The following is a 25,745-nucleotide window of genomic DNA, read 5'->3' on the forward strand; positions in this document are numbered from 1 at the left end:
ATTCAAGGGTCAAAAATGTTATCATGCATATCCAGCAAAATTATAAAAACTTCCAATTTTTTGAGAAATTATATGGAAACACAGACACATGTAAGTATGTGCTCCTTGTGTAATAATACAGGGATTCCTAGACCTGAACTTGCTGGACTGTATTTTCTCAGTGCCAGTGGAGTGGAGAAAGTATCCAGCAAGCTCAGTGTCGCTGTGGGATCAGCCCCACGTGATTGCATGTGGGATCAGCATGATCGGCTGTCACTGGTTTCACTGACATCTGTCCCCACAGTGAGACAAGCTGCAACATGAATTATTGAAGACATACACATGCAGATCTGTGTCATGACTATGCCAAATCATACATTTTGCCACACTCTTGAGAGCTGAAAGGAGGCATGGTTGACATCATCCTTAACCCCTTTGACAATCTGCTACCACGTTACAGATTAAAATGAAACTCATGACTATGGTACTGTATGACAGGCTGCGTCTCAGATATGAAAACACCCCCACCCCTTGACGGGCTTTTATCTGCTCTTTTTAACAGCTTTTTGCCACGTGTTTTGAATATACTCACTTTATAAATCTTTCCTGCATCAGATCATTAATATCCCTTATTTAAATGGTAAAAAAAAGAATCTCATTTGTAGAGTGGTCTGAGTATTGCAGTGCAGTGTATATTATGTTACTGAGAAAGTATGCATAATTAGAATATTTTGAAACAGCTCATAAAAATAACAAATACAAATACTTGCATCAATAATCTCTTGTAAAAGTTGTGACAGAGTTTAGACAATGTGATTAATAGTCTTTCTAATCAGGAAATATTAACCAGGGTAACAGTTTAAGGATTTGTCTTTTGAAAACTTCATGCTGTATGAAAGAGCTATAAGAAAATAATCACCCCAATCCATTACATTATTCATATAACACTCAATTATATCTGGTACATGTATCCTTATATATATGTAAGAATATGTCTGTATTATTATTTATATGACATATGTTTAAAATCATGTAGCAAATTGTATTTTTTCTATTACTAATGATGCTACCTATAATTAAATTATCCAGATATAACCGGTATGGCCTTACCTTCTCTGTGTCTCACACCACCCAAAAGACAGCAGAACACACTTGCTTATCAAATAGCATTGTCACAAAGGCAGAATAAAGCACTATTAGTTTGAAATTCAGAACTAGAGAATTTGCTACCCCTAACATTGGCTTGTTCCTCTGAAGATGTTTATGTCTTGCAGTGGTAAGGCCCCCTTGGACAACAAAGCAAGAGAATTTGTCGGCAGTTACAGCTTTTCTTTCTCACTTTCCACTCTCACTTTTCTCCTTTTCCTTCTCACTGAGGATTGGATGGTGGCTGTGATTTTTAGAAATAAATTTTTGATTAATACTGGGAAGAAAGTTGAGAGGCACTTCCTGGGTGCTCTCGTGTTTCTGCACTTGCTGTGAAAGGGGAAACTGGCTGCTTTGATTCTATGCTGTCTTTAAAGATTTTGTTGTTAATAGTGAACGTCCTAGGGAGGTGAGAACCTTCCCCCAGAACAATGGGCATGTCTGTTTGCTGCCATTCAGGATCTGTTCTGCAGGCTTTTGAGAGCCTCTCTGGAATGCACTGCACAGCATGAACAGGTTTCATTCAACCCATCTTGGACCACCGTGTGTGTGTGTGTGTGTGTGTGTGTGTGTGTGTGTGTGTGTGTGTGTGTGTGTGTGTGTAGGGGATGGATAGCTCAATTCCTGATCCTCTAGCTGTTGGAGCAGTGAATAATACGCCACCCTTTGTGTTTGACCAAGGAGTCTTTGTGTCCCCTGCCAGCACCTATGATACTATTGTGGTCTACCGTGTTAGATTCCCAGGTCTGTAAAAATCTTAGATACTTTACTCTTTTTGACAGATTTTTTTTTTTTTTGTTTTACTCATCTACTATGTTTCTGACTCAGTGTGACTGGGATCTTATATGACCAAATATTTGTGTGATGGGGTCTGGCTTTGAAATGGAAGAATTGGAAGACAAGGAAGAATGGAGGCATGTGTAAGTTCACTGTCTTCTGCTGATGAGAAGTTACGAGTTGACAGTGCTGGTGATGGTGATATCTTGGGGAAGATATCACCCAGGGATAAAGATTTGCTCCTGCATCTGAAACTGGCCTCATCCACCACACAGCAATGACCCCTTACCACAGATCAACAGCTCCAGGAAGCCTAACCATTAATTAAAACACTGCTGTTTTAAATCTTATTTGAACCTAGCCCTTCTCCTTTGCCCCTGGATCTCATGTTACGATTTGATCAATGCCCATTTCATTTGAAATCTGGTGTTCTTCTGGTAGAACATGTCCCCATGCCCAACCCCCAACCCCAGTGAAAACAACAAATTCTCTTTTCTTTCCAGTTAATTGAACCAGATTAGTTCTATCCTAAAGTCCAACAATGGCCCCTGATTGACTAAGCTAATCACTGTATTTTACACCCCATATTCTACAATGATCCCAGAATGGACCTATAATTTAGTGAGTCTATTAGCATTAATCTCAGGTATTTTTCTGGTTATGCTGAATAGGACTTAATGGGTATGAACAAGGAAATTGTCCTAACCATCTTGTGACCATCAACAGATGGGAAGAGTTAGAGCAGACAGAGGCAAAAAGTTCATGCTCACATAGTTCCTTTGTTCATTACTTGACATTTTCATTCAAATGACTGTACGCATCTCTCTCTCTCTCTCTCTCTCTCTCTCTCTCTCTCTCTCTCTCTCTCTCTCTCTCTGGTGTTCTGTTACAAATTAGGAAAATATTCTACTTAATATTACTTAACAGAGATGGCATCATTGGCCTAGGCTCAGTCTTTTGGGATCTGAGTCCCGCTATTGGTTCAGTCCATGTTCTACATGGGTCTAGGAGGATCATTCTAAAAGGGCAATTATTTTAAAAAGTCAATTATAAAAGGTCATAGATGAAGAGCCATTCTGGGAAGACAACTTCACCCATTGAGTTCACGTTTCCCTCTCTCTGGTTTGAGTAAAATTTTGAAGCCAATACAGTTGGTCCTATGGCCTAACAACAACTGTTCTATTTGTCCCCCTTTCCTCTCTGCAGCCATTCTGCAACCTGCTTTGTTAGATCCTGCTCAGCTGCGAGGTACTTACATTCTTTCTCTCTAAACCCTTGCCAATCTTGTTTTCAACGACATCATTCACACTAAAGCACTAGTTTGTGTGTGTGTGTGTGTGTGTGTGTGTGTGTGTGTGTGGGTGTGGTATTGCTTGGGAAGATGTCAAAATCTATGAGCCCCATTTCCTTTCAATATTCATATAAATGCATTTAAATAATGCTTTGAATATAGTATCCAAAGCATTATTATTTCTGTAACTCTTATCTCTGGCACACGAGTGCCAGCTAAAGAACTTCTTCACCAGATTCTGATGATGGATATTATCATAATAATGTGATGTGCTAATATAGCACCCACCATAGTGCTTGAAGTAACTATATTTGAAAATAAAACGTATTTCTCCAATTGTATACATTTGTGAGCTGCCCAGGGGCCTGGTGTAATTTGGACTGAGACATCTTTTGTCTTCCTTGAAACCACAGAGATCAAAGTCTTGCCTGTTCTCTTCTTCCCAGCTAGAGTCAGTGGGAATCAAGATGCTAGTTTTTAATTGTATTAGAATAATGATTTCCTGTAACAATGTAACAAGTAGGTTCCATTAATAATAACAAGAATGAAGACTGTTGAAAGCAGATTTGACAGTTACCTGTATGGAGAGGTTTTCCTAACCTACTCCATTGGTTTTTAGGTATGTGTGAGAATAAAATCAACATTGGAGAAGTTTTTTTTCTCCTCAGTATTAAGGGTGCACAGTTAGCTAAATGAAGGATGCATGATGTTGGTATTTAAATGAATTTTGTGGTTGCTTAGGTTACATGTATTTAAAGTTGTTTTGTGACAGGCTAAGAGAAGATAAGGTTCCATCTTACCCTCTATGTCTCATATCCAGGTCCTCTATATGTTTGTAGACAATTTGGTATTAGAGCCTACCATATATGGCACACTTTAAATACCATTGTTACATAATTGCAATGTATCTAGCAGTGAATTTTGAAACCCTCTGTGTCTCATATCCAGGTCCTCTATTTGTTTGTAGACAATTTGGTATTAGAGCCTACCATATATGGCACACTTTAAATACTATTGTTATTGTTACATAATTGCAATGTATCTAGCAGTGAATTTTGAAGCAGCTGAGCTATCTTTGAACTTTTGAGAGTAAATAAGAGAAAATTGAGCAATATAAAATGCTATAAAAAATTCTTATGCTTATGAAAGTGAAATGTATTTTTAAACTATTGTTCTCTGCCCTAAGCTAGTTATTAAGAGTATGTTGAAAATACCTGCATTGTTTGCAAATTATATCCTTATTCCCCCATGTTAATTTATTTATGAGTATGTAAATTTTATGCAAAATTAGGAGACTCCCTGGGGTTATAGCATTCTACTGTCAGCAAGATATTTAAAAAACAGATGTTTTAATATCGTCTTTAGGATTTGACGAGGGAAATTATGAAGTGCTATGTGAAATCAATTTCTTGTAATTTAAATTTTTTTCAAAAGCATATTGATGCCAATCTTCCTTAGAGTTGATATACAACCCTTATCTATTACATCTTAAAGAACTTCTCAGAATTTATTAAATACCCATATTTATTTCCTTTTATATCTTTTAGTTTAATTGACTGTTTTGGGTATGTCATATCAAAACTTTGCACTAATTTGAACTTTAGGAGAAAACCTTATTTATTAAAATATACTCAAATAATAGCATCACTTCTAAAGTTAATTTAGCATTACAGATTCATGACAATTCCCAGAGATTAAGTGGATTTTAATAGTTACTATAAATCCAGCTGTGGAATAAGATCATTTCCTCAACACAGAGCATGGAAGTGCACTGACATATTCTTTCTTTCTTAGACTTCACTTAGTTATGTACTAATGGGTTTCTCCCTTCCTGCCATGGAAAGGTGGGAATTGATGGCTTGAGATATATATATATATATATATATATATATATATATATATATATATATATCCCATGCTGAGCTCCTGAGACAGTGGCCACTTTACATCTTGCTCCTACTGTACATCTGTCTGTACCCTATACCTTCACATAAACTCCCAAATGTTCCTTCTGTAAGGAGAACTAGGCCAATACACTAAAATTGGCAGCTTTATGAATTTCTCAGTATTAACTGTTGTATAGTTTTCTCTTTCTTTTCCTGTTTTTGGTATGTATGTGTTTTGGGGTGCTCATGCGGTGGTGTGTGATTGCAGGTAGAGGCCGAAGGTTGATGTCATGAATTATCCTCCACTACTTCTCATTGCAGGAGGCTCTCTCATCAATCTCAGAGCTCATAGATATGGCTAGACCTGCTAGCCAGCTTGCTCTGGGGATCCCCTGTTTCTATTTTCTGAGGCTGGAATTACAGAGAGGCCACGACTGCCCACCCGTCATTTATATAAGTTCTAGAGATCCAAACTCTAGTCCTTACATTTGCATCACAAGAACTCTAACCACTAAGCTATTTTCCCATCTTTTCTTACTTTCTTTTGAGACTGTCTCATATATCCCAGGCTGAACTTAACTCACTGTGTAGCTGAGGATGAACTGGAACTCATGATCCTCCAGCCTCCACCTTCTGAGTGCTGGGATTACAGGCATGCACCACCTGTAATATGCACCACCTGGTTTATATGCTGCTAGGGATTAAACTAGAGTCTTTGTGCTTGATAGACAAGTAGTCTACCAACCAAACTACACCTGTAGCTCCCAGGTTTATTCTTTTCATGTGTATCTATAAGCACCTATTAAACTATGAAGACTTTTCAAAGAAACACAAGCTAGTAGGCCAGCTAGAAGGACCTGTTTTCCAATGATGTATTCCTATTTTAAAAAGTAATAATAAAAAACTGGCTTTTGGCTCTCAGTACCAACTCATGTGCTATTTTGCATATGACATTCCTGAATCACTAAATTCCAAATATGCAAAATAAAATAAAATTAATTAAGTAGGGTAAATGATGACAGTTGAATTCCAATTCAATGGGAAGGGCATGGCATGTTCTAAATACATAACAGATTTAGAAACCAACCATCCTAATTACATAGCAGATGAAGAGTCAGTAACCTTGAAGCTGAAGATGACTATGCCTCAACTTTTCTTGGCAGAAGGCTTACCGGGGACTTCTTTGGCATAGTCTGCCTTTGTAGCTCTGCTAGTCCCACTCTTGGAGGTCATGTCATCATCACCATTATCATGTGTTTAACATTTGCAAATATAGACACACATTCTCATTTGGTTATTATATCCACTGAGCAAAGTATGCTAAAATTATTTTTTTAAGCAAAGGAAGAAGATATAAGTTTTCAAAATTTTATGCATTGCAAGGAGCAAAGTAGGCTTGAAAAATTAGATGTTTATTCTGATTGTAGTTGTCTGTCCTGTATTCTAGCATGGTCTTGGTATTTCCTCCTTCCTACTTTTGAATTGGCATTGAGGATTGGCTATGTGTGTTTATTGTTCCTTTCCTCAATCTCCTCTGCATCATAAAGGAGAAACGAAGGAATATCATGTGACTCCCTTGTACGCCTTTGTTTTCTTCTCTATCTTGAATCCTGCTGCTGTGTTATCTCCATTTCATCCTTTCAGCCTATCTTAAGAGGATCTCATGGCCTTATTTATACTGCGGTATTTATTATTTAAAATGGCACAAACATTTTTATTTCAATGAGTCTAATGACAAATGACTTGTGAATTTGTGGAGAATCTCTTCTAGGACAAGCACTTTTCCAGACCTTAAGTATAACACCACAGAACCAAACCAATAGAAAACATTACCTTTGTAGAACTTCAGTTTTTGAGGCGAGGAAAGTAGAGAGAGGCTAGATATTAGTTGTAAATTATGTTGAGTGGTTATATGTGCTGTGGAAGAAAGAGGGATCAGAACTAGAAGATTTGGGTTATAAAGAATTGATTCAATTTTAAGAACGTGATCAAGGAAGCTTTGATAGCTAACCACATGTGAGCAATGACATGATGTAGTAGGGAAGCAAATTCTATGGGCATCTGGAGTAGCCGTCTTCCACGGAGATGGGAGATCAAGCATAAATCTTCAGAGGCAGAAGTACAGCACATCAAAGAACAAGGATTGCAGTTTAGCTTTTGTGAGGCCTTGAAGTTTTTCTCTGAGTGACACGAAGTCACTGGAGGGACTGAATAAAAGAAGGTCACAATTCATCTGATCATCTTCTGTTGTGAGATATTTGATTACACTGTGTAAAGATATGTCACTATGATTGGTTTAATAAAAAACTAAATGGCCAATAGCTAGGCAGAAGGTCTAGCATGGACTTCTGGACAGAAAGAGCTCTGGGAAGAAGGAAGGTGGAATTGCCAGACGGAGAGTAAGTAGAACAGACATTACAAAGTAAAGGTAATGGAGCCATATAAAAGAACGCAGATTAAAAGTCATGAGTTAATTTAAGTTATAAGAGCTACCTTATAAGAACAAGCTTAAGCTATAGGCTAAGCTTTTATAATTAATCAAAAGTTTTATAATTAATCAAAATTTAAAAAAAGCTCCATGTTTTTTGTTTTTTGATTTTTTTTGTGTGTGTGTTTATGTGCTAGTGGCCCAAAGAAAAATCTGTCTACAAGTTTTTGCTATGTTGAAAAACATGTTACTGATATTTTTGTAGCTCCTCCCAGCTAGAGATAGAATCTCCTAACATCAAGTTCCAGGCTAGCGATTAAAGTCATGTTATTTATTTGAGAGAATTAGCTTCTACAAATGTATAGAAGTATAAGCAGGTCATGTAATGGGTATGCCAGAGAACTGTAAGGTGTCTCGGAGGTAGCTGTCTAGTGCAGTTGGTGGAACATGAGACTCTTAATTCCAGGGTCATGGGTTTGAGCTCCACATTGGACACCACTTGCTGGGGACCAGCCTCAGCAGTTTCGGGCGTCCGAAGGATGGGATACCTGGAAGGCACAGTAACTCAGAGACAGTGCTGCTTCTGCAAGCTGACAGGTCACTTCAGGCTTCTGCAGTTGCTAAGTAGCTTCTCTGCTACAGTTTCTTTAGCTTCTGCTTTTGCCTTGGTAACCTCAGTCTTTTATTATCATAAGCAGGGGGAAACAGAAAGAAGAGGAGAAATCACCCGGTACAAAATGTTCTCATGATTCCAATGGTTATTCTTAGAAAATCACCAATATATTCTTCATCATCTTTGATTAAACACAGGAACTATCCCAGACTTAACACCAAAGCAAGCATAATCTGTTTTTATTATTAATGATTATACAATCTTCTGAGCACTTGACCCAGAGGCTAGCAATATGCAATTTTGCAAAAATGAACAGTAGTTAATGTACCAGACAGTCATTTCCTTCTCACACAACCTGCTCCAACCTCAAGACCCTTGCAGCTGCCTAAGTTCCCCCTCAGCCCTCTGTAAACACCAACCCCTGTGACTGGTGGGCTACAATGACCTCAGACAAGAAATCTGTCCCTGCAAGTCAACAACTTTTGTCCTTCTTATCCCAACAATTCCAAGGAAGACCTGATCCAATTTTCAGACCTTCCATGAAAGAAAGCTTACCTTTCCTGGCAGCTCTTTTCAATCTAGGAATCCAATAAAACTTGCATTAATCACTTCAACCACTGACACATTGTCTCCTTACTCCTTCAGGAGGAATCAAAATATCTGGATTAAAGTTGCCATCTCCCTTTCTTGGTGGAGGTCACCATTTTCCTCCTATTCTAGGTTCCCACTCTTCTAGTTTGTCATCCCATCTATATGTTACTCCATCCACAGTCCTCAGCCAATACCCCTTAGGCTCTCAAGTTTTATACAATGCCCTTGGAATAGCCTCAGAAATTGAATTACTCATCATGGCTAATTTGAGTCCAGTGTGTTGATGTATATCATACCATGTGCTATAGTTGACCACACATTGATACAGTTTATCCAAGCCTGAAAAGCTTCCCCAAGCTGCAGGTTCTTTCCCATGACCTGCATAAGTGCCTTAACCCCAGCCTGGGTGATCATCTCTGTATTTACTTCACTCTTACCCTGTATCACAGAAATCACCATTGATCTAGGAACAAAGAACATGAAGATCAGATAGAAGAAAAAAGACTAGCATTACAAGAAGTAATTCTGTGGAGGAGAACATAACATGTGCATGCCATAAAGCATGACCTTGGGACATGTAGACATTTCTGCCTTGGCCCTCTAGAGGCATGCTAAGCAGAAGATCTGGAGGGGAACACACGTAGGGTTGATGGTCCACAATCTCGGGTCCCTCATCTCCAATCTCTGCTAGTAGCACATCAGCCATTTTATATGCCATCCCTGGCATCTGGAGAAAGAGACAAAACTATTTAAAGGAGACAGATACTGGAGTTGAACATATCAGACTCAGAGGAGTGAAAGCTAGCTAGATTTTTTGTTGCTATCTTTGAAGGTCCTGGTGATGATACTGCATGTCTGAGGAATAACTGGATAGGCCTTCCCTGAGAAGGCCATGTGGCTGGAGGTGTGGACGAGGCTAACGGCAAATTGGCAGGCAAACCAAGTGAAAACCAAGCAAGTTCCTTTGCCTCACTCTGCATTCAAATAATAACTTGACTGGGGTGACAAGCGGGTGGAGAAAGGACAGACACACAGACACATCCCAGTAAAGCTGGGGTTAGGTGAGTGGTACCTTCTCCTGTGGAGGCACCAAGTGCAGCAGCAACCCAGATACTCAGTGAGTTTATTTTATATGTCTGAATCAAGGAGGCAGATTTGTGATATGTAGCCAAACAAGGAAGTGGGCTCAGCTGATCTCAGTAGGAGATCTCTGCAGGGGAGCAGTCTCAAGCTGTCATCCCAGGAGAGGAAGCTACCCTTTCTAATAGTTTCTGCACACACTATCAACATTTACACTAAGATAAAAGAAGGCTTTGTCATCCTTTTGAGCCTCACCTGGGGCAAGGTTTTGGCACTCATATGGGTCTGAGGTCTGAGTCTTTGGGGTTCTTGACATGGTTGTGTCCATGACAAGACACATTCACTCAAGAATTCCTCTCCACTCCTTACACATTCACTCAGGGCTTCCCCCACTCCTCACACACACTCCTCCTCTCACTTCAATTTTTTCATGTACCAATCCCTTTTGTGTGTGTGTGCTGGCCACATCTCATATCATCATCTTCATCCCAGATCCTTAGAGATCCATCAGATTATAGAACAGTCAGGTTCTTGTCTAAGAGAAAATTGCTAGAAACCAACAAAGACTCTTCCTCACATTTGCAACTAGACTGGCTACATGGTTTGCTTGACTCTCCAGGCTAAAAATCAAGAACCATCTTTTACTTTTGGCTGTTTTGAATGTTACCTGATGTCATCATATCCCGAAACAGATGGGTAATCATATGAAGTACAACCAAGGCATCCAAGAATCCATGTTGAACCTATTGGAAGCATGTGCCCAGTTCTGTCTCAGCATCATCATAAATGAAAATGGCTGACCATTTTCTGTTGTTCCTCTTGAAAAGGCTTTGTCTAATAGAATTCTCTTGTCTTTTCTCTCACCATATTGCATATATTAATAATTTGTCTTTTTGTACTAGGATCTATGTATCAAAAGAATTCAGCTAATTAGTTATGTTTAGTTTGGACCAGTACAGATTGGGAGATTGTGCATTTTGAGCCATTTGATACAGGGGTAGTGTGTGTGATACGAGAGGTAGAGAGGTATATGCTTTTAGTGTGTGTATGTAAGGAATGCAAATACTTTTTATTTTGGTAAACTATGGTAGATTAAAAGGCATAGTCACATTGTTTTTGTGGCTTATTCTTCAAAATGGGAAGATCTAGCTGGTGTGGACTGGAGGAGAACTGTTCAGAGAACTGAGGCTCCCCATCCAACAACCACATGTATTGCTTAATCTGTAAAAAAGGTTGTCTTAGACATCCCAGACTTACTTACCTCCATGAAGCCAGTGGATGAACATCTCATCCAACCCATGGGATCATGAGAAAGAAGAATTAATTGTGCTTTTAATTACTAAGTGTTTGGATAGTTTGATTAACTTTGATAGACAATAAACAGTATCATAATAAAACTTGAGCCAGGCGGTGGTGGCGCACGCCTTTAATCCCAGCACTTGGGAGGCAGAGCCAGGCGGATCTCTGTGAGTTCGAGGCCAGCCTGGGCTACCAAGTGAGCTCCAGGAAAGGCGCAAAGCTACACAGAGAAACCCTGTCTCGAAAAACCAAAAAAAAAAAAAACTTGATCATTCTAGCCATTTTGTATAAATAAGAACAAAGGTGAGGAAAATGTAATAAGAACTGAAGGAGATAAATCAAACATAACCCATTCCTTCAAGCTTCAAATATAAATATTAATTTTAGTAGACATCCATGATTTAAGAACAAAATAAACCTATGATGGATAGTGAAGGAAAGATCTGTTTTATAAAAGTACTCCTTATTTAGGCCTCTGTCTTTGAAATTATATAATGTACAAACTATGTATAAAAGTTAGACAAGACATCCTGCAAATAATGACATACAAAGCATATGTAACATATAAAATATGTTAACTCATCCCATCATCACAATAATCCTATTAGAAAAGGGATACCATGATTTGTACATCACAATGAAGAAATAGAGCTGTAGAAATGAAGTAGCTTAATCCAGACTGCTTAGGTTTGCAGAACTGAGCTAAATTGAAATCCCAGGTAGACCAGAAGTTCTAGAGTCTGCCCCTAACTACTCAGTACACTACACTCCAAAGTGAAGAATTTGATTAAAGTCTGTCAGCCAAGTTTATGGAATTTTTGGTTTATAACTTATATAACTTTCAAATTTCCAACTCAAATTTATGGGTTTCCCATTATTTTGCTACCCGTAATTACCCCATTTTTATGTTTAAATCCAAAGCTCAAACTATGTACGACAGTGAATAAAGAGGATGGAAGAAATTTTCCTCCAATAATTTATACTTGAGTTAGACATTGAAGAACAAGAGAATAAGAATAAAAATACTTTTCTGATCTCTCTACACATCTACATATTTCAACAGATATTTTTTAATGTTATGAATAACAAATATGTCTCCTAGGACACATTTTCTATCTTGTCTAACATTTATTTGTAGATATGCTAGACACCTTTTATGGTGGAATCCCAGCTTGATTTACTTTTGTGACGTTAACAGAATGAGTGGATAGATGGTTGGAGAATGAAAAGATGAGCATATGTATGAATGAGCAAATCTCATACTTTTGAATTGATGCATACCTATAACTCACAGTTTCAGTATTCCCAAGGATATGTTTCCTGAAATCTTTTTTTTTTTGATTCACTAAGATGAATTAATGGGAAGTAACTGAATTTTATTGTAAGATTGTACATCAGGAAGAATTATTTGTCTTCCTATTGTTTCACAATAATTTCTAATAACCATTATGTAATAATTATATACACATATATAATTGACTGTTAAGTGGAATAGATAGTATACATGCATATATATACACATATACATATGTATGTATGTATAGTGTAATTGAGAATTAAACAGCCTAGGGCTTTGCACATACTAGGCAAGTTTTCTCCCACTTGTTCTCATTCTCTCTGTCACTGTCTCTGACTCTATCTTTGTATCTCTCTTGTATTTAGAAATGGAATCTCATGTCATCTAGGCTAGACTCAAGCTCACTAGGTGGTCTTGAACTACCGATCTTCCAGCCTCCATTTCCCAGTTGATGGGATTAATGACATATGCTACCATGGCTGCTCCTTTTTCTTCTGAGACAGAATTTTACTAAGTTTCCTAGGCTGGCCAAGAAGTTGCTCTGTGGTGCAGACAGGCCTTGAACTTGTAACCCTGCTGTTTCAGCCTCCTGGAGAGTTAGGATTCCAGGTCTGTGCCACCAGTCCCATTCTCTAATAATTATTTTAGTATTTCTTCCATGAATTAGTCTTTGTGTGTCTATTTGAGTGGCCTTGCATGTGAGACACAATTTTATTTTTCTCCCAAAGTATCTCCTAATGTAATAGAAGTTTGTTTTTCTAAATGTTTTAACAAAATTGCCTTTAGAATTCTTTTAAAGGTAAATAATGTACCAAGGACTGTCATACAAATGGCAGAACCCAGCTCAAAATGAATATGTAAGACCCTATCTTAAAAAATATTTGAACTTTCAAAATAGCTTCATCAGAGTTTTAAACCAAATACAAGGGCAATCAAAACTCTGTTTCCCAAATTTGGTTTCCAGCATCTACTTCAGGTAGCTAAAAACTACTTGTATTTTAATTCCAGGGGATTCTGGCCTGTACACATAAAACACACACACACACACACACACACACACACACACACACACACACACACACACACACACACACACACACATGTAAAAGTAAAAACAAACCTTTAAAAATAAATAATCCCTGGTTCCTTATGATGCACTGGCCATACACATCCATGAAGTAAGCCCTGATGTCACCTTTAATGTCACCTTTAACCTTTTCATCTGCAGCCTCAAGAAATGCTCTATTGCAGGCTGGAAGAGCTCATCCTACAGTGAAGTGTGTGTGTGTGTGTGTGTGTGTGTGTGTGTGTGTGTGTGTGTGTGTGTGTGTGTAGGGGGACTAAATATGAATGTGCATATGTTTGTGTTGGGTTATGCCTGCTATGCATAGGGAGATTTTAGCACTTCAATACAGTAAGAATTATTATCGATAATTATATTACAGGGTACATTCCCAAGAGCTCTCACAAGTCAAACACACTAGTAGCTAACTATTAAAAAATGTATATCCTTCCTCGTGCCCCTGTCCTGTGTTATACTGTTACCCCAAGTAAAATATCCCAACTTTGAGCAGCATAAACTACTTTGCATCCTTTTATATAAATGTGGTGATACTATGTGTACTCTTCTGTATCCATTATTTTTCATTCAAAGTCATGTTAGAGAACCAACTCTATTGTAGCATTTACTTGCAGTAATTTTATCCTGTAAAGATGGAATTTCTTAAGACTTCACTGTGGGAATACATGACAATTCAAAAAATCTGTTTGGTTGTTGATTGGAATTTGGAAAACTTTTGTTGTCTTAAATAATAAAAATAATTCTGCTGTGAAATAACTTTGCTAAGATAGTTATGTAGTATAATTTTATAAACCAATTTGTAACAAATATATAACCAGGAATAGAATTGCTGTCATGAGTATACATATGACCAGCTTTAATGGATACTGTTCAATAGTTTTTTGAAGTCATACAAAATCACATTCACAATAGCCATTCATGAAAGTTGATTGCTTTACATTCTATCAGTGTTGGTGTTAAAGCTTTTTATATTCCTGCCATTCTGGAGTGTGTATGCAGTGGTACCACATTACGTTTTAATGTTCATTTAATCCATGACTAACAATGTCAGACTTTTTCCTACATTTGTTAGGCATCTCAATATCTTCTCTGTGAAATGTCTAAAAGGGTGAACTATTTTTTACCTGGTTACCTATATTTTCTTAGTTACTTATAGGTATTCTTAATATATTCTGGGAGTTTCTTACTTGTCTGTGTGTATTAGGGATATTTCCTTCCCCTCTGTAGGAAACCTTTCATGATTTTAGTGGTTTTTATTTATGTGCCTGATGGTTCACATTCTTAAAATATATCTCCTTTTGGAAAATGATAGGATAAAACCCATAAAAGGACAAAGAGATTCTTTATGAAAAAATATGCATCAGCATTTATGCAAATTATACTTGATTGATAATGATCATACCCAAAGCACTAGTAGTTTACAATGAACTAGCAACAACCCTGATCATGTGTCAGAATCTAAAAATTTCCACAGCAATAATGAGAATTCAGACAATTTCTGTGTATGGTGAGTGGGAGCCTTTTGACATTGCCACATGTGAGGAGCCTGGCTTCTAAGCAGAATGCTAAATTTTTAGTGTGTTTTAATAATATATCCAGGATTATTGTCTTAAGCATCACAAAGAATTAACAAAAAGCCATGTGACAAAGCCACAGATGTGTGATGAGTGGATACCCTAAACTCCCAAGTTCTGCCCACCTCAGGCTCTCATCTCAATGCTCTTTCCCACATTTTTGATGTTAGTAAATGGATGATCTGTTAATAAAACTGACACAATTGAGAATGTCAATGAAACACAATAAAGGAGGATGTGAGAATGTAGATCCAAGCTCCACAAACCAATCTATCGTTGTAAAATTAGGTTTTGAAAAACGATGTTCGTGAAATTGGTTTTTAATATGGTTCATGTCAACTTTATACTGTTTTTCTGAAAAAGTATTGATTTTCTAAAAATTCCAGTAAGAGTATTGTATAAACACTTATAGGAGTCATTATGGAAAGTCATTGTGGAGTTACTTAAATACAGCATGATTAAGCTGGGCTACGTGGGCAATGGGGACATAGCTCAGTTGGTGGAGCTGTGTGTTCATGAAGCCCTAGGATTGGTCCTCAGCACCACATAAACCAGGTGTGCTGGCACAGGCCTGTGATCCCAGCTCTAGAGCTGCGAGGATCAGACTTTTAAGGTAATCCTTAGCTGTGAGGCCGAAGTCAGCCTGGAATAGGGGAGATCTTGTTTAATAAATGTCCAACGAGAATTATTAGCACAGCTTTTAAAGGTTCCATATATGTAAATAGAACAATAAGGTTTCAAATTTATGAAAATCATTATTTTTCTTGAATCAATTAAATGCTGTGTATTTAACTCAACCATCCTTAAAACATTACAAAGAATATCATGTACTCATGTATTTTCATACTATCAATGGTTGAATAGTGATCATTTTTCCTCTTCCTCCTCCTCCCTCCCTTTCTCCTTCTCCCCTCTCTTTCTTCCTCCCATGTGTTTAAGCTTTCTTTTGTGTGTGTTTGTGTCTTTCTGTTTATCTGCAAGACATATCTGATTTGTGGAAGTTCCAGGAGAGCAGCTATATGCATATCAACCTTACTTTTGACGTACACCCTAGGCTGTGTATGAACTACATTGTATAATATCCCTAGATAGGCATCCCATAGGATATGTTGTATGATATCTCTAGATAGGCTTCCCATAGGACATATTATATGATTATCTCTAGATAGGCATCATGTAGGAGGTGGCTCAACAATCCATATCCTTCAACCAACTGATAATAATAAAAAGTGCTAAATTTAATTTATTTTTATTTTGCAAAATAAGTTCATCTTGCTCATTTTTTATAGCTTTTTTTTTTCTCTTTAAACTGCTATGAACCTTCCCAAGTTTTGAGGACAATGTATCTTTTTTTTTTGTAAAAGATGACAAAATATCTTTCTGAAAAAGAATCATATAATATGTGACACAATATAATACTTGTGAACTACTCATCAAATTAAACATGTGAGGTTCTTTTTAAAAGTGCGATTACATTTCCAATGTGTGCATTTGGTAAAAACTCACTGAGGACAACCTTAATGTCTGAAATTCCACCCTGAAAGCTGGGATTACAGGAGGGCTAATTGACAATGACTGAGCTAGAATCTTTGAGAATCTGTATTTCATTTCATCACCATAGCCAATTACTCAAGACGTCAAAGAAAAACTTCTCCATTCAGATGAACCATAGATAAATGCATATTGAATTTTCTTTGTTTCTTTTTTAAAGTATGGCTCCCAAGTCACTGAAGAATATAAAGAATACATGTAGGGATAAAATATAATGTTAGTCAGAGGACAGAGGATATCTCACTTCATTACTTCAAAATGAAAAGATGTTCATTTGTGTTTATGCTTACAATAATAAAAAATACATGATGCATTTTATAATATACACTTCCAAGTCCTGAAAATTAAAAATTTCAAAGCATTCTTTCTGTAACACGAATCTTAAAATGTCTTATTAATAAAAACAAACCTGGAGCCAGGTATTGGGGTGAATGCTGAAAGATCAGAGAGACAGAACAAGCCACAGGAACCTCACCTTGCCAATTCCTAAGCTGTTTGCTCAGACTGGAAGCCTCTGTGTCCTCATCCAAATGGATCTCAGCTGAACTGCTGCTAAAAGCCTAAAAGCTTAACCAGCTCTACTTCCTGGTCCTCATGTCTTAAATACTTTTTTGCTTCCTGCCACCACTTCCTGGGATTAAAGGTGTATGTCACCATGCCTGGCTGTTTCCAGTGTGGCTTTGAACTCACAGAGATCCAGACAGATCTCCACTTTTGGAATGCTAGGATTAAAAGTGTGTGTGTACCACCATTTTCTGGCCTATATGTCTATCTAGTGGCTGTTCTGTTCTCTGACCCTAGATAAGTTTATTAGGGTGCACAATATTTTGGGGAACACAGTATCACCACAAAAATCAGAAATAATTCTTTTTCCTGTAGAGAGATCCTTTGACCTCTTCTTTATCACTGAATTAGAAAACAAAACAAACAAACAAACAAACAAACAAACAAACCCTAGAATTCAGTTGTACTCAGAGCTGAAGTGGCACACTGCAGTTGTAAAGCAGTTTGTACATTTTGCAAAGTGCTTTTGGGTACTTGGGTTTTTCCTCATAGTCATCTAGCTTAACTCTTTTCCTGTGTGCACTACCTGTGTTCTATTTATATTTTTTGCTTCTTATTTGCAAAATCATTCATGTTTTCATCACATTTGTATTTCTACTGAGTCGTTTTGACTAATTTAGACTTTGTTAGGATTATGAACCAAAGTGGAAAAGCTATGAATTAGAGGACATAACAGTCACCGTGATTTACTATTCCAACTTTTGGAACTTCACATTAACTCATGGTGGTGGCCATGTTTGGCTGGGGAAAGCCATATGGCCAATGACATTGTTAAGAGGCTGCCTAAAACCATTTCACAGAAAGCTGGTAAACTACGACTTTGGGCTGTGGAGGCCACATGCTTCCTTTCTTCAGCCAAGAGAAACACAATAGCTGAGTTTCCTATAATGATTTTTAGAAACGTTTAAATGCAGGACTATATCTTCTCTCAGGAAGTCCAGGTGATAATTCAGGCACATCCCCCAGTATTCCTCTGAAAAGCATGCTTCTAGGGAACAACACCAACTTTTACTTCAGAAGGAATCGTTCCATTTATTTCGGATTCTAGCAGTAGTTGGGTGAGCCTGGTTCAGCTGGTTTCATAGCATGGGGATTTTCTTTGAAATGCCTTTCTTTGAAAGGTCCTGAAGACATTCCCCTCTTCTAAATCTCTTCCCCTGTTACAGGTTTTTCCATTGTGGGCTATTTTGGTAAGGGTATCTTTTCCTCAAAATAGTTATTCACTTAAAAAGCCTTCAAAATATTAACCAGTCGCTGAAGGTTCTTTGAAGAAAAATATGACTGTTCGTGTAAACAATTAATGGTTGTTAGGCATGGCAGCGTATATTATGACAAACAACACATGCTACATGATGCCAGCTGGTGTAATGATGTGATAATGTCTGAGTCATTAACTCTGGCACACAGTTTACGATGCCCTTCTATGACAGGATTAATTGATTCACACATACATTAAAACAAAAATAACTAAACTAAATTCAGCTGGAAGCCTGGCTCCTCGTTTGTCATAAACCCTGCCGTTGGTGGTTGCTGACACAGACCTGAGTGCTCAGTGGATTGAGGATCTCTTAGCTGACCTCACCTCTGTGAATGAGAGCAGGCACCTCTGGAAAGCACTAGAGAGCATTAAGGTATAGGCTCCTGGAGAAGAAGTCAGGCTGTGAAAACTTCTGTGTATATACCTATGACATGGAAGTAAATGTATAGGACATTTTAATAGTGAAATGGTTCACAATAGCTCTTAAAAGCAATCTCTGAAATAAAACAGCTGTTTTTTTTAAAGAGAATGTGAGAAATACATCTTAGATGCTTTTCTAAGACAATGAATTAGATGTTTGAAGAATTTCTTTCAGAAAGCTAATTCAGTGCTTTGCAGAGGTTTTATGGAATTATGAAAAGTTTGACTGATATCCAACACAGTAACAAATGGTGCTAACTTCTGTCTTCTGAAATTTTATCCAAGTATTGACTTGAGAGTGTTGGTAAGACCAGGGCTGATGGGATAGCTCAGTGGGAAAAGTGTTGGGGGTATGAGCTTGGAAACCTGAGTTTGACACCCCACATCCCACAGTGCAAGGAGGGAAGAGACTCTTTAAAGTTGGCCTCTGATTTCTACATAGACACAATGGCACGTGTATGCCCACACTCTCTCTTACACATACACAATAATAATAAATAAAATAGGAATTAAAAATAAATCTGAGTCTCTACAGTTCTTCATCTAACACCTGAGCATGCAGTACTAGTTTTATTAAACTGAGAACTCATTTGTTTTTCTGTAATATCAATGTATGGTATTCTATGAAACAATCAACTAGGAACTAAATTATTTCTTTACTAGATGGTCTTTTGTTTTGCTGGAAACCATATTCTATTTAACAATTTCTAGCTGCTTAAGTTAAGACTAAGGTGTAGAATATAAATTTCATTATGAAAGTGCTTCAGACACTTATTTATTATACTTACTGCTATTGTTAGTATTTTTGGCATGTGTGTTGGAGGTATTGAGTATCCAAGTGCTTAGTTTAGTATATTTTATGTAACATACTAAAAGATAAAATGCAATGGGAGAAAATTGATAACCTTAAAATATATGATTTCTTTGATAATTTGATATTTTTAATTTGCCACTCTTTTTCATGATCAGACTAGGCACGTCACACCTTTTCATGTTTAGTTTGACTGTTCTTCTAGCCTGATAATGTGATAACCATGTGATTGGTGAAGGGGCCTGTTTAAACAGGAGGTTCAGGACTCATCATCCTGAAAACATGTCATGAGATGAATGTTTCTGTCTTTCCTTTTCTGATTTCCAAAGTAACATTACAATAATAATTAAAAATGTTCACTCTAAAGAACTATGTTTTTTTTTTCTTTTCCACTGTTCAAAGAATTTTACTTGTCCATATTTTAAGACTCACATCTAATGGTAACAGCTTAGAAGATTCAATGAAATCATAATGAAGAAAATTAAATGTCACTTATAATTTTTATGGGGCTCAGAGGTCGTCACAATTAACATGTTGCATACTTCCCATTGGCATTATTTTATGCATATATTCTATATCTCTGAAGGCAAGACAATGAAAATATAATTTTAAACTCATTTTTCAAGATAGTTTTGTCCTAAACTTTATTTTATCAAATGTTTTATTAACTATTTCATTGACGTATGAAACATGAACAAAATTTCTGGACTTTATATTATTTTCCACTTGCGTCTATTATATGTTATACTTTTAATTATATGCTTTTACTGTTATATGTATGGTCCCTCTGTGTTTGACTTCGCAGCCCCTGTTCTGAGACTGAACTTGGCACAAAGGCAAGAGAAGTGAGTAATGGATTTGTCACAGCTGGAAGTAGACGAGAATGCAGTGAGGGTAAGACATAGTAAAGGCTGTAGGTTGCAGTAAATTGAGACTTTAACGTGTGATTCTGGCCACAGAAACACAAAAGTAAGTAGTCTGACGGCATAATAAACTATTGTAATTTTTTGGAAGTATGTTGAATACAAGACCCACAGTGTATGTTTAAACTTCACTTATTTTACAACTTCACTCTGGCCAAGTAGCCTTATAATCTCTAATAAGTAGTGAATCCCACTCCTTCAAAGATGACTAATAATCAGGACAGAATATGCAAATAAAAAGAAGTAAAATAACATATGCAAAGCAAATGAAGCATCTATAGTAAATGAGATAATTAGCAGGAACTGTGTCTGCAAATAGCAAATGCTTATAAATGTTAGACATATATCACAGAAATAGTCATCCAAAAGACAGATAATTATCTGACACACAGTTGTCCATACTCTCAAACTGAAAACTGCATGTATATTTACTTATAATATATACATTTATCCATAGCTATATATAGTCATATGTAACATTCACAAAAAAAGAGAGCATTCAAAGGAGACACAATGAAACAAAAAATATAAAACAACAAAAAGAGTTAGAATTATAAATGAAATAATGGAAGAAGTAATTAAATTAATTAATTATATAGATAAATTAAAGGAACAGTGGAAGATGAGAGTAAACACGGGTAGATGTATTGGAACTACAGAAACTTAGAATATGCACAAATATAATAATGTCATGGGCGCAAACCTGTGCACAACTGTAACTCCAGAAAAAGAGAATATGTATAAAGATGAGTGAATATGTTTTTTCTTTAAAAGAAAATATAATTGAATTTTCAAATCAAAATGGCATGTGGTGACCCAGGACAAACTGAGATCTAATGACTGATACCAAATTACTTCTTAATAAATTTACTAAACTAAGAGAATAATGAAAAAAATCATAACATTATCCTGGATGCTTTTTAAAAACCAGGGGAATAAATATGATCTATTTTCAGCAAGTAACAGTGAGCATAGCAACATCTGTGGTATTTTGAGAAAAACCAAGTATGACCAAAGAATCGTATTTCTAGCTAAATTATGTTTCAAGTTTAAACATTACAGAGGAACTATGACCAAGAGTGTAGAAACTTAGAACAATTGGGCTACTAATATAGGAAAGGAGGAAAGATACTTTTATTGAGAAAATTCAGCCAACCTAAAGATGGATGAAAATAAATAATTCAGAAAGGGATGTCATGTGGCCAATTAACTGGTGAAGAATTGTGGAAACTATGTACAAGTTCTAAAATTCGGCAACATAAAATCAAAACTCCACCTATCACTCCCCTGGGATGAAGAACAACCGTAGGTGAGCTAGACCTCAGTTCCCCGCAGCCCAGCAGGAGACACTCATGCTGTATTCCCTTGTTACAAAACAAAACCATAAACCGATATTATATAAACCATGCTTCAGGGAAGCATTTGGAAATTTAAATGCTTTGTGGTAAACATCTTAATTTCAGTTTTTTAAATTTTATTTTAAATTTTAATTGTGTGTGTATGTGAATGCACAGATGCCACGGAGTCCAGAGAATGTACCAGATGTCCTGGAGCTGGAGCCACAGAAGGTTCTGAACCCTAAGAGGTTGGTGCTGGGGACCAATCAGCAGCCCTCATATCTGAATTTCAATAAACCCTGAGTTTCACTCAATAACTTTTCCATTGAAATTCAGAGAAAATCTATTTAATTCTACCGGAATGATCACAAACATGGGTTTCTTTTGTTTCCACACTAAACTTTAGTCATCAGGCTCCTCTGCTCTCCAAGCTTAGCAAGCATTGCAGAGTAGACCCTCATCTTTGCCAGCTTCTCCCGAAAACCTGCTGATCTCAGTGAGAGCCTTTTCCTACATGACCACACCACCTGTGTTCTCTTGCTCATCCGACCTCCTCTGAAAAGTTTCTCCTACGTTTAATAATGTTTGTGTTAGCTTCCGAGGCCTGCTGAATAAGGTACAAATAAACCGGGTTGCTTAAAACAACAGTGATTTATTCTTTCAGTCGTAGACTACAGACCAGGATTCTAAAATCAAGGGGTCGGGGGGGACCATACATGCCCTGAGATTTTTGGTGCAGTCTGCCTTTCAGCATCTGGTGGTGGCTCTCAACGTTTTCTTTCTTAAGTTTTGCAGCTCTGTCACTCCAGTCTCTGATTTGATCTTTACAAGGTGTTCTGTGCAGACACCAGTTACCCCAAATTACATGATTGTCCTCCTTCTGTGTGACCTTATCTTTTTTTTTTTTTTTGGTTTTTTGAGACAGGGTTTCTCTGTGTAGCTTTGCGCCTTTCCTGGAGCTCACTTGGTAGCCCAGGCTGGCCTCGAACTCACAGAGATCCGCCTGGCTCTGCCTCCCGAGTGCTGGGATTAAAGGCGTGCGCCACCACTGCCCGGCTGTGACCTTATCTTAACTGTTTGCAATGACTATTCCTAAGGAAGGTCACATTCTGAATACAAGCCCAGAACTTCAACACATCTTTTGAAGCTATATAGTCAACCCATAGACTACATCATATCCTGTAAAAGAGAAGTTTTCTGTTTTAATTTGAGATGCCTAAAGAGTTCTGATATTGAAGCATTTTCCCTATTTTAAAAAAAAAACATAACATTTTTATTAATTCTTTGAGAATCTCATAATGCATACTATGTATGGTGATTATATTCATCCTCATTCTACCTCCTAACTCTTCTCAGATCCATCCTCCATGCTCCTTCTCCCTCCCTCTCTCTCCCCATTTGCTCATTGCCAACTGAGTTCAATGTGTGCTGCCCATGTACTCAGGTGTGAGGCCATCCACTGGAGCTTGGTTGACCTATAAGGAGCCACAACCTTAAACAAAACTGACTCTTCCTCTGCAAGAAGTTCTTACTTATCAGTAGCTTTGCAGCTAGGAGTGGAGGCTGATGAGCTTGATCCCTCTCCATGCTGGAATGTTTTCTGGCTTGGTCTTGTATGGATCTTGTATAGACAACCCCAGCTGCTGTGAGTTCATGAGAGTAGTGATTCTGTCATGTCCATGAGACACCTGCACTCTGGTCCTCCCTTACCTCTTGTTTTAATAGTCTTTTTGCCTGCTCTTTTGACTTTGCCCCTGCACTTTGGGAGAAGGGATGTGATATAGATGTAACCTTTGTTGTGAGAACTCCACTGACACTTACTCTTTCTTTACACTTTTACCACTTGTGAGTTTCTGCGTTTGCCACTACCCACTGCATGGAGGATTTTCTCTGATAACGTTCGAGAGCTCTGTCCTATGGGTACAGAGATACGTATTTAGAGGATAGTTTGATACTATGTCCATTTAACAAGATAATAATAGTAGGCTCATATGACATATGAGATCGATCCCCAACCATTGGTTTTTGGTCATATGTACACAGCCAGGCATGTGTTTCCTCCTATGAAATGGGCTTTCCATTCAGATCATTGTTGGTTACCTAATAACATCCATGCCACTATTTTGCCATGCTGCTCATTATTGTAGCATACAGGGTTCATAGGTAGGCAATTTTCTGATATGAAAGCTAACTATTGAAGAGGAAACTTTCTTGTCAGTACCAACTTGATTCCTCCGTGTTCTGTGATGGAGTATGTGGTGTCAAGTTCTTTAGATATTATGCAATGGTACTGACTAGTAGTTATTTCTTGAGGTAAGTGATCTATATATTTTACATGGTGTATCAGGAATAGTCTATCTAGATTTCCATCCGCTATGACATTATATTGTTATATTACATTTCATTCATCTATTTCTTCTGTACATCCACTAAGATAAATTTATCACCCATTACTTTGTGTGTAGTGATGTGCCAGACATGGTTCAGGTATATAACTAGATCCTAGAAATAAATCCTGTGGTAGATAAATTAAAGAACAGTCGTGTGTGTAAGAGCAGGGAACAAGGCAGCTGTTGGTGGCAAGGCCAGACACTGTCGAACCCCTAAATTCATGACAGAAATTTTGGAATTACCTTGAAAACAGAGGAGAGCTGAGACATGATGAAATTTCTATCTCAAATTATAAATCCTTGATTCTGAAAGAGAAAAATACTCTGGAATAAAATCTAGCAAGAAGACAGAACCATATTTGAGATGTTGTCTATGTGAAATACCTGAGAAATAGTGGACAGTCAAATGAAGGTATTAATAACAGAGCTGAAGAATTGTGAATGTGTGTGAGCAGTGTTTCTCATATAATACCAGGAGGAATTTACTGTAACCTGGGTACAGTCTAGAGAAGGAGGAGGTACATGGGGAGGAAGAGAGAGATGCTAAGTGGCACTCCAAGGACCGTCTGGATGTACCATTCACAGAGACAAAGTAAAACCATAGCAACAGAATTATATTAGGAATAAAACTACAGAGTTTGCTGTAGCTTCTTTTTTTGTCATTTTCTCATATCAATTGTTTACAATGTGTCAGGCTTTGTCATTATTTGCCAGATTTCACCTTTTTATAGAATTAGGACCCTCTCTCACTTGTTTTAAAAGATTAAAAAAAAAAAGACAGAAAGGATTTAAAAATCTCCCATTGTTATATCAATTTTAATAAAATAATTATAACAAAAATATTCAACAAGTGAACACATTAGTATTTTATTTCACTGTTTGAATATTTTGATAGTTTATTTTTCAATATAATTTTTAAAATGTCTAAAATATAAGTCCACAATAAACTTAAGACATAAGTGCAAAACTTAGAAAAATTTCTAGTGAGTCCTATATCTTATCCAGTTCACTTTATATCAACAAAATATTATAGACCAAGTAACATAAATAACAGAATTTTATTTCTCTTGGTTCTGGAGGTTACAAATCAGGACTCTGATTCAGTCGACTTCCAAAGATTCTCTGCCAGGTTTCAGACTGTTGTTTCTGACAGGGCGATGGAACTCTCTGGGGCCCTTTTATTGAAATATTAATTCCATTTATAAGGGCCCTATTGATATTACCCAATCACTCACCAGAGGCCAAGCCTCCTGTTACTATCTCAATAGGGTTGAGATTTTAACATTTATATGAACTGATTTTCAGTTCATCACAGCTGAACATTGGTTACTACTATTATTATTTTGTTGTTGTTATTGTTGTTGTCAGTTGGAACCAAACTGAAGTACATATTTTCAGAGCTTACTCATTACTCAGATTCATTGTCTACCTGTCCTCTGATGGAGTCAG

At 37.1% G+C, this 25,745-nt stretch overlaps 1 long non-coding RNA gene across 1 annotated transcript in view; it reads left to right on the forward strand.

The window, feature by feature from the left end:
* The window catches only part of LOC121820968 (uncharacterized), a 185,681-nt gene that overhangs the window by 19,742 nt on the left and 140,194 nt on the right, over nt 1-25,745 (forward strand). The window contains exons 2-3 of the long non-coding RNA XR_013043036.1: nt 20,452-20,540; nt 22,084-22,154. This is a non-coding gene — a long non-coding RNA (uncharacterized LOC121820968). The remainder of the gene's footprint in view (nt 1-20,451; nt 20,541-22,083; nt 22,155-25,745) is intronic.

Source organism: Peromyscus maniculatus, chromosome 10 (assembly GCF_049852395.1).
Source record: "Peromyscus maniculatus bairdii isolate BWxNUB_F1_BW_parent chromosome 10, HU_Pman_BW_mat_3.1, whole genome shotgun sequence".
NCBI classification, from domain to species: Eukaryota; Metazoa; Chordata; class Mammalia; order Rodentia; family Cricetidae; genus Peromyscus; species Peromyscus maniculatus.